The sequence below is a fragment of the Otolemur garnettii genome, unplaced genomic scaffold (assembly GCF_000181295.1).
Source record: "Otolemur garnettii isolate 467f Iridium unplaced genomic scaffold, OtoGar3 scaffold00011, whole genome shotgun sequence".
Lineage (NCBI taxonomy): Eukaryota > Metazoa > Chordata > Mammalia > Primates > Galagidae > Otolemur > Otolemur garnettii.
The window spans coordinates 16,654,092-16,664,355 of NW_003852406.1; the positions used below are offsets into that span (position 1 = coordinate 16,654,092).

Sequence of the window (10,264 nt, forward strand, 5' to 3'; positions counted from 1 at the left end):
AAAAAAAAAAAAAAAGCACTGCCTAATATTTTTTAACATTTCCACAATAATCTTGCACTACTGATTTGATATCACCAATAAAATTAACTTTACTTTGGCTCAACATCCGTAGCACAGTAGTTATGGTGTCAGCCACATACGCTGAAGGTGGCCAGTTCGAACCCGGCCCAGCCCAGGCCAGGTAACCAACAATGACAACTGCAACAAAAAATGGCAGGTGTTGTGGCAGGTGCCTGTAGTCTCAGCTACTTGGGAGGCTGAGGCAAGAGAATCACTTGAGCCCAGGAGTTTGAGGTTGCTATGAGCTGCGACGCCATGGCCCTCTACCAAGGGTGACATAGTAAGTAAAAAAAATTAACTTTACTTTGTTCATTATAACATTCTAGCATATGGCATATATATATATATATATATACATACCTTCTCAATCGTTCCTAGAACTTTCTGAGGTCAGCCAAGTGATAAGATATTAAAGAAAGGTTTAGTCATTTTTAGATTTCCTGACAAGCAAATTCCCTGACAACTGTAAAGATCTTTGGAATGGTCATAACTTTGAGTGGATAGGTCACCATCAATAAAAGTATCACTAGTAACAATCTCTATTTGTTGCATATATTGTAATTTAAAAAGAGCTTTTTAATCTAGCAACTAGTACCCTATCTCTTATATCAAAATTAGTGGACTGTTGAAGTTTTATGAGAAGACAGGGGAAAACGGGAGCCTTTGACAGCTTTACCAAAGCAAGATAATATGATAAAGGAAAAATAATGATAAAAGAAAATGTAGCAAAAAGTTTAGATATTTAAAGGTTTTACACTCTCAGAAGAGCCATTTAGAAAGCTGGATAATCTTACCAAAAAGCTGTAATTGTAACAAACATGATTTCAGTTCTGTATAAAAGAGGCATGGGAAAGAAATTTGAAAAATTCTCTCAAATTTATGCAAAACCTATAAACCTCCCTAAAAAGTTTCACCAAATCACAAACTTTGTATTTACACCAAAAAACTATCATTGGCTTGGTGCCTGTGCCTCAAGCAGCTAAGGTGCCAGCCACATACACCTGAGCTGATAGGTTCGAATCCAGTCCAAGCCCACCAAACAACAATGACGGCTGCAACCAAAAAATACCCAGGCGTTGTGATGGGCACCTGTAGTCCCAGCTACTTGGGAGGCTGAGGCAGGAGAACTGCTTGAGCCCAGGAGTTGGAGATTGCTGTGAGCTGTGATGCCACAGCACTCTACCCAGGGCGACAGCTTGAGGCTCTGTCCCAAAAAATAAACAAATTAAAAAAAACTATCATTATAGTTAATTTGATTTTTGTCCTTTGAGTATAAAATACATTTTAAAATTAAAATTACTAACTGAAAGTTTTGTCAAAAAGTAAACTATGGAAGCCAGGCAAGGTGGCTCACACCTGTAATTCTAGCACTTCAGGAAGCCAAGGTGGGTGGACAGCCTGAGCTCAGGAGTTTGAGACCAACCTAAGCAAGATCGAGACCCATCTCTACCAAAAATAGAAAAAAGTAGCCACTCATTGTGGTTGGCACCTGTAGTCCCAGCTACTGGGGAGGCTAAGATTAAGATGATCACTTGAGCCCAAGGGTTGCTGTGTAGATGTGACACCATGGTACTCTATCCAGGGTGTCAGAATGAGACTCTGTCAAAGAAAAAAAAAAAAGGGCAGTGCCTGTGGCTGAGTAGGGCACTGGCCCCATATAACAAGGGTGTTAGGTTCAAACCTAGCCCCGGCCATACTGCAACAAAAAAATAGCTGGGCATGGGCATTGTGGCGGGCACCTGTAGTCCCAACTACTAGGGAGACTGAGGCAAGAGAATCAATCACCTGGGCCCAAGAGCTGGAGGTTGCTGTGAGCTGTGACGCCACAGCATGCTACCAAGGGTTACAAAGTGAGACTCTGTCTCTAAAAAAAAAGGAAACTATGTTAGCTAAAAATCTGACATATAATAGGCCACATATAACTCGATTATTTTAAATCCACAAAAACAAATGAATATAAAGACTTCATGTTTCTTGTATATTTATTTTACAGAATATTATATCTGCAATATGAATTCTATAAGTTTAATCTAATAGAGATGAGCAGTGCTCTCTAATTGAAATGAGTGATTTCATTTTGTTTTGTTTAAAGACAGGGTCCCATTCTTTCATCCAGGCTGCAGTGCAACAGCCTGATCACACCTCAGTTTAACTTTAAGTTCCTTGGCTCAAGCCACCCTCCTGCCTCAGCTTCCCAAAGTGCTGGAACTACTGGCATGAGCCACTAAGCTCAGTTTGATGTTAATTTTATCTTAAAATTACAATTACTTTCTATTTTACATCCCATTTTAATTCTTTTTAAAGACATATATGATGTTAATTAAAATTTGCATACATCACTTTTCAAATATATTTCACATCAACCCATACTGAATTACACTAGTATGGTATATCTGAAAAAAACTTATAAAACACATTTTGGTCATTTCATATTATTATTCATAAATTTTAATAAACTTCTAGTAATTAAATTTCCTACTACTTATGATCATTTTCTACAAGCCATTGAAAGTCCTATTGTATACATATGTTTGGTAATATTATTATCCAGTTTTCTTCCTATCTCAAATTTCATTTCCCAAAACTAGGCTACCTGGGCTTTGTACAATTAATGATAACAATTCACCTTGCAATTCCAAGGTGTTTCCATTTAAAATTGGCTGTTATTTAAGCACATCACCCCCTTTTTAATACAGATAAAAATTTTAATTCATTTTACTTAGGAAAAACTGAAGCTTGGGTGGGTTCCATGACTCACCCAAGGTCAACAACTAGCACTGACACAGTCTGGATTCAATTTATACGCCACAGGCCAATACTTCAACTTTACCACAATTATCTCCTTAACAGATTAAGAGACACAGGCTCAAAAGCTGTGAGTCTCTTCTCTCTGAGCGTTCACATTATCTATTCGGAGAGACCCATCACTACACAGTACCTACAATTCAGTCATTGACTAAAACATAAAAGAGGATCTTTCTACTTCATTTAAACTAGGGCAGGTTTACTTAGAATGTAAGAAAGAGATCGGAAAAGACTTGCCTCAACATGTCTTGCCTAGACCTCTATATCTATACAGTTTCCACAGTCTATTTTTTTTTTAACAAAAAGGAACACCTACTCTACAAGGCTACACCTGATTAGCCTATAGTTAGGTGCTTTTCATAATTGCACTTTCCTAAGATAATTTACACCAGATTTAAGCATCAGGATAGGAGACTTAGCTGAATACGCCATTAAGGCACTTTCTAAACATCTAAGTACCATTTATTTTTCTTTTCCTAAGTACCACTTAGAAAGAACAAACCCAGTTCCATCGTCTTTCTTTTACGCAGTAATGACTGCCCAACCGGGGGACACCGGTCTTAAAGGACGTGGGGGCGAAGGAGCAGTAAAGGAAGAAGTGGGGGAAGCGCACGGAAGTTGGGTACAGGGAGGTCTTATTACCCACTCTTCTGCCCTAGCTCTGCCAAGGGCGGCTCCCCGCGGTGCCCAGCCGACTCAGAGCCCCTACAACCCACGAAGCCCGCCTCTGTCCCAAAGCAGGGAGTAGGGAAAATGAGCAATGGAAGCATGAAATTGCCCCAGCCACCCTGCAGAGTCCATGCCCTCCTTTTGGCCCCAAAGGATATTCCCTCTTTTAGAACGAGCCCTCCAGGTGGCAAACTCCCGATCCACACTGGCCGAAGTCTTTAGCCTCCTCTGCCTGCCTCTACTCCGCCACTCGAAACTCTCCGCTCGCAGTGTCCCCCACCCAGCCCCTCCATACCGCCCCCACAATCCCCGACAGACACACTCGCGCGCCTGTGCCCCACCCGGGATCCCAGTGTCTCCGCCCGGACCCAGGAAAGGGCCCCCCCACCCCATTTCTCCTCAGACACACGCGCGCGCGCGCGCGCGCGCACACCCACACCCACACACACCCTCTCACTCCAGCCTCCCGGACCCGTAGAAGCCGGAGCAAGTACCTGGTCCGGCCGTGTTCCGGGGCTCAAATGGGGCAAGCATGGTCCCCACCCGGAGGCGCCGAGTGCTTCTCTACCCACTCGCAGCAGTGGCTTCTCTTTCCCAAGAGCGGGAGGGAAGAGAGAAGGAGGAGGGGAGGAGGAAGGCAGAAACCTAGGGGCTGCAAGAGCCGAACCGGAACCACTAGCATTGGCCCCGCCCTCTGCCAGGAACCGCTGGGCTCTCTGGCCTCTTGATAGGACAAACCTAGGGCAGACAGCGAGAGATTGACACCACCACTTCCGGGCTATCCCCACTGCTGCCCCTCCTTAGCAACCGCGTGGGGTTGCTAAGCGGAAGTGGCTTCAGAGACACCCACCCACACTTCTGGGACTACCCAGAAGCAGCTTAGGAGCGTTGCGCTCTCTCTTTGGCCAGACGGTTTTTACTCACGGTCTTAGACCTGGAACCGGCTTCGCTGACAGAATCACTTAGCCCCTCCTGCTTTTACATTCAGCTGTACTCCTTCATCAGCCCCCCGCCACTGTATACACCAGCTCCCTCCAGGCGCTTCAGTGCCTGGCAGACCCCTGCTTTTCCTAAGGCACCTCTATCCGTTCCCTCCCGGGAGTTATTTTCTGGCAGTTTAACAAGCATCTCCCTCTTGTGGATTTTCAACTGTGTTTCAGCCAGATGTTTTTCAATGTCCAGAAAGCTTTTTCATGCACTTCGTTCTCCTGTGAAACCGCTTTTAGTAAGAAAAGTTTTGTCTTCACCTAACTTTTATAAGGACTGCATGTTTGTATGTGGCCTGGAATTAACCTAAATGGAAGCAGCACAACAGATACGATGTAAGTCGACTGGAATTATTTTAAGTCAGAAAGCAAAGAAAAGGGCGCTGGGAATGAGGAAGACGTCTCATCCTTCCCTCAAGTTTTCATAACTACGCTGTGGACAAGAAAAGTTTCAACAAGAGACCATATTTTTATTCCTATGTCAGGAGACTTTGAGTATGAAAATACTGGGAAAACAGTCTGTTTAGAAAAATAATCCGTATCATTTCACAGAAATGTAGTTGGGCATTCAGAGAAAAACGAGTGAAAATCTTCACTTGGCTTTCCGATCTTGAATAGGTTTGCTTTAAAGCAACCAAGCTTGAGTAGCTCTTGAGTGTTTTCTATTTATACAACAGTGAATATGCATACAACCGCAGGCTCTAGTTGTATTGGTTAGATAATCTCTTAGTCACCAATATTTGACGGTTGTCCACCTGAACTGGGGCAGAGAGGAAATGATCTTTGGTAACTTAAAAGAAATACCAGGTCATCTCTGCACCCGTAGCTCAATGAGTAGACTGCCGGCCACACAACCCAGGCTGCCAGGTTCAAGCCCCGCCTGGATCATCTACAGAATGACAAGGGCAACCAAAAAATAGCCGGGCCTTGTGGCAGGCGCCTATAGTCCCAGCCACTTGGGAGACTTGAGCTGTGACACCACAACACTCTACTGAGGGCAACACAGTAGGATTCTGTCTCAAAGAAAAAAAAAGAAAGAAAAAACACCAGGTTTATTGGTTTCCTGTGTGCATGACACAGCATTAAATTGATTCACCGTAGGTGCTCACTTCAGCAACATCTTTAGAAAATCACTTCACGCTCAACTGTGGCAATAGTAGGTTGTTTAAACTATTTTCACCCCTGCCATGGACATGACAGTATGAAAGTACATACACACACAATTCAAATGGAATCTGGTACATACATTAATTAATAGTTCTTTTAAAAATCTGGGCAAAAGTGCCAAGTGGTAAGTCTCTCACTATAAGAAATAGAGCTTGGGGCTCGGCGCCTATAGCTCAACCGGCTAAGGCAACAGCCACGTACACCTAAGGTGGCGGGTTCGAATCCCCAGCCTGGACCCACCAAACAACAATGACGGCTGCAACCAAAAAATAGCCGGGCGTTGTGGTGGGCGCCTGTGGTCCCAGCTACTTGGGAGGCGGAGGCAGGAGACTCGCTTGAGCCCAGGAGTTGGAGGTTGCTGTGAGCTTTAATGCCACGGCACTCTACCCAGGGGGACAGCTTGAGGCTCTGTCTCAAAAAAAAAAAAAAAAAAGAAAGAAAGAAAGAAATAGAGCTTGGTACAAGCATTCAATTGCCAACAGCTTTAAATATCAACTTTAAATTAGAAAAGTAAATGAAATTATGAGCCAAATGAGCAACAACTTATCTAAAACCACAATAAACTTGGATAGTTCTAAGAAAATTAAAACATGATTATGGTAAATAAGTGTGTTGTTCTATACAAATGTTTTATTGAGAAAATTAAGAGTTACAGATAGGGTGTGATGGCTTACACATGTAATCCTAGCACTCTGGGAGGCCCAGGTAGGAGGATGGCTTGAAGCCATGAGTTCGAGACCAGTCTGAGCCAAAACAAGAACCCCTTCTCTACCAAAAATAAAAAAAATTAGCCATTCTTGGTGGCCCATGTCTGTAGCCCCAGCTATTATACTTGGGAAGCTGAGGCAAGAGGATTGCTTGAACCCAGGAGTTTGAGGTTGCAGTGAGCTATGATGTCATCACTCTACAAAAGGAAAAAAAGTTACAATTAAACACGATAGTTTGGTCCCTCAGGGTGGCTCATGCCTGTAATTCTAGCTCTTGGGAGGCTGAGGCAAGAGAATCACTTGAGCTCAAGAGTTAGAGGTTACAGTGAGCTAGGACACCACTGCACTCTACCCAGGGCAAGAGTGAGACTCTCTCAAAATAAAATAATAAAAAAATTCAAAAAATAAACATAATTTAAGCCAATACAGGAGCACAAAATTTCTTTTTTTTTTTTTTTGTAGAGACAAGAGTCTCACTTTGTGGCCCTTGGTAGAGTGCCATGGTGTCACACAGCTCACAGCAACCTCCAACTCCTGGGCTCAACCTCTTGCCTCAACCTCTGAGTAGCTGGGACTACAGGCGCCCACCACAACGCCCAGCTATTTTTTGGTTGCAGTTCAGCTGGGGCCGGGTTTGAACCCGCCACCCTCAGTATATGGGGCCAGCACCCTACTCACTGAGCCATAGGTGCCGCCTGAACCATAAAATTTCTGTGCATTCATTTTATCGACACTACCCAAAGAAAAATTATTTATAAGCAGCATTCAGTTGCATCCTATCTTCGTACATTTTGTTTTTTACTTTAGTCACTTTCATGTAGGTATACGAATGTCTTGACTTTTTTGTTTTGAGAGTCTCACTATTTCGCCCTCAATAGAGTACTGTGGCGTCACAGCTCACAGCAACCAACTGTGATTGGTTGAGCGAGCTGCAGCTGATTCTGTTGCGTCAGCCTCCCAAGTAGCTGGGACCACAGGCTATTTTTTTATTGTAGTTGCCATTGTTGTTTGGCACGCCCAGCCAGGTTCGAACTTACCAGCCTTGGTGTATATAGCTGGCACTGTAAACAATGTGCTACAGGCACCGAGCCTGAATGTCTTGACTCTGAAATGTTCACATGTCCTCTATAATTCTACCATACTCATTGCTTGGAGACCTCTACAATGGATAGTACAATCCCCACCTAAAACAAGCTATGTGAGTGTAACTACACTTTAAGGATTTGGGGAACAATATTAAAGAAATCCAAATTTTTTTTTTTTTTGAGACAGAGCCTCAAGCTGTTACCCTGGGTAGAGTCCCATGGCGTCACAGCTCACAGCAACCTCTAACTCTTGGGCTTAAGCGATTCTCCTTTGTAAGAGTTGTTTTCATAAGAGTTGTAACACTTGCATCCTGCCCTGCAAGGAGGTTTGGTTCTTTGAGCTGTAAATAAAACCTCACTGTTCATTCTATGGTCTGTCAATTCATTCATCGAATCATCAAGACCAAGAGCCTGGAAATCCAGTGTTAAAAATCTGATATCACTGTGGCGTCACAGCTCACAGCAACCTCAAACTCTTGGGCTTAAGCGATTCTCTTGCCTCAGCCTCTCAAGTAGCTGGGACTACAGGTGGCCGCCACAACGCCCAGCTATTTTTGTTTTTGGTTGTAGTTGTTGTTTGGCAGACCCAGGCTAGATTCAAACCTGCCAGCTCTGGGTGTACGTGGCTGGTGCCTTAGCCGCTTGAGCTACAGGCACCAAGACCAGAAACAAAATTTATAACTCATAACGTTTTTCATGATTAGAGTTGCCAACCAATAAAACGTTCCACCTACTAAAGTGTCAATGGGTTGAACTAGATGGCTTCTAACATTCCTCCCAGTTTTTAATTCAGTGAAGATTGCTCTCTCTCCCACTTACATATGCTAGTCTCAAAACAAAATAATTAAAAGAAAATAAAATTATAACAATGTTGTTTGTACCAAGGCCAAGTTGAACCTTCCGTTTTTCTGAAAGCGAGTTAGCATGAAGGATTCTAAGTACAGGAGGATTTGTAGGGAGTATATATGAGAAAGGTTCAGCTTAGGCTTTAATTTTGTTTTTTTTAATATGGAGTGGAATGAGGGAAAAGAATAAGTTTTGGGGGGCGGCACCTGTGGCTCAGTGAGTGGGGCGCTAGCCCCACATATCAAGGGTGGCGGGTTTAAACCAGGCCCCGGCCGAACTACAACAACAAAAATAGCCAGGCGTTGTGGCAGGCACCTGTAATCCCAGCTACACGGGAGGCTGAGGCAAGAGAATCACTTAAGCCCAGGAGTTGGAGGTTGCTGTGAGCTGTGTGACTCTACGACACTACCAAGGGCGATACAGTGAAACTCTATCTGTACCAAAAAAAAAAAAGAATAAGTTTTTGTCATCTTGTAAATAACCCTTCGAACACTATTTATTATTTTATCTATTATATTTAAATGCTCTTCCTTTGTGAAACTATGCAAACACAAAATACAAATGATCCTCACAATTTTCTAGCACTCGAAAATTCCAGAGAGGTAGTTTTAATCATTATTTAGTGAGTACTAACACTATTATTGTGAATAATTTATTTTAAGAAGAAAACTAGACAAACTTTGTGAAGAGGGGTAAAAAATTAAAAACTTTAGACTCAGCACCCATAGCACTGTAATTATGGCACCAGCTACATACACGGAGGTTGGTGGGTTTGAACCCGGCCAGACAAGCAGAACATCCATGACAGCTACAGTGAAAAAGTAGCCTGGTGTTGTGGCAAGCACCTGTATTCCCAGCTACTCAGAGGCTAAGGCAAGAGAATCACTTAAGTCCAGAAGATGGAGGTTGCTGTGAGCTGTGATGCCACAGCACTCTACCCAGGGCAATAGCTTGAGGCTCTGTCTCAAAAAAAAAAAAAATCCACAAAAAAAGTTAAATTATTGTTTAATGGATAAATTTTACTTTTAAATTCAGTTTAAGTAGAAACAAAGAGGCCTATACTTCCATTATGCTTTTTTTCTTTTTTTCAGTTTTTGGCAAGGGCCGGGTTTGAACCCACCACCTCCAGTATTTGGGGCTGGCACCCTACTCCTTGAGCCACAGGCACCACCCTCCATTATGCTTTTTTTAAAGCTTTAAAAAGGAAACAGATTACATACACATAGAACGTTTGCCTAATGAGGTCCTTTAAAATTAAAATGTTTTCCAGACAATTACATATTAAGCTTAGACCTAATTGGGCACACCACCAAAAGTTTCTCCATCAGTGAAACTTGATTTTTTTTTTTTTGAGACAGAGCCTCAAGCTATCCCCCCTGGGTATAGAGTGCTGTAGCATCACAGCTCACTGCAACCTCCAACTCCTAGCTCAAGCGAGTCTCCTGCCTTAGCTTCCCAAGAACCTGGGACCACAGGCGCCCGCCACAACGCCTGGCTATTTTTTAGTTGCAGCTGTCACTGTTGTTTTGGTGGTCCGGGCTGGATTCAAACCTGCCACCTTAGGTGTATGTGGCTGGCACCTTAGCCACTTGAGCTACAGGCACCGAGCCAGTGAAACTTGATTTTAATAGACTTAGTTTAAACTACTTCTTAAAAAGAAGCCTAATTGGCTCAGTACCCGTAGCACAGTGGTTAAGGCACAAGCCATATGCACAGAGGCTGGGGGGTTCGAACCCAGCCCGGGCCAGCTAACCAATGACAACTGCAACAAAAAAATAGCCGAACATTGTGGAAGGCACCTGTAGTCTCAGCTACTTGGGAGGCTGAGGCCAGAGAATCACTGAAGCCCAAGAGTTTGAGGTTGCTGTGAGCTGGGACGCCACAGCACTCTACTAAGGGAGACATAGTGAGACTCTGCCTCAAAAAAAAAAAAAAAAAA

The 10,264-nt window shown here is 43.3% G+C and overlaps 1 protein-coding gene across 1 annotated transcript in view; it reads right to left on the reverse strand.

Moving 5' to 3' along the window:
• The window catches only part of CSNK1G1 (casein kinase 1 gamma 1), a 200,173-nt gene extending 196,057 nt beyond the window's left edge, over window positions 1–4,116 (reverse strand). Inside the window, exon 1 of the mRNA XM_023510004.1 lies at window positions 4,029–4,116. The gene's annotated coding sequence lies outside the window, so the exon portion shown is untranslated. The remainder of the gene's footprint in view (window positions 1–4,028) is intronic.
• Window positions 4,117–10,264: the final 6,148 nt, after the last annotated feature.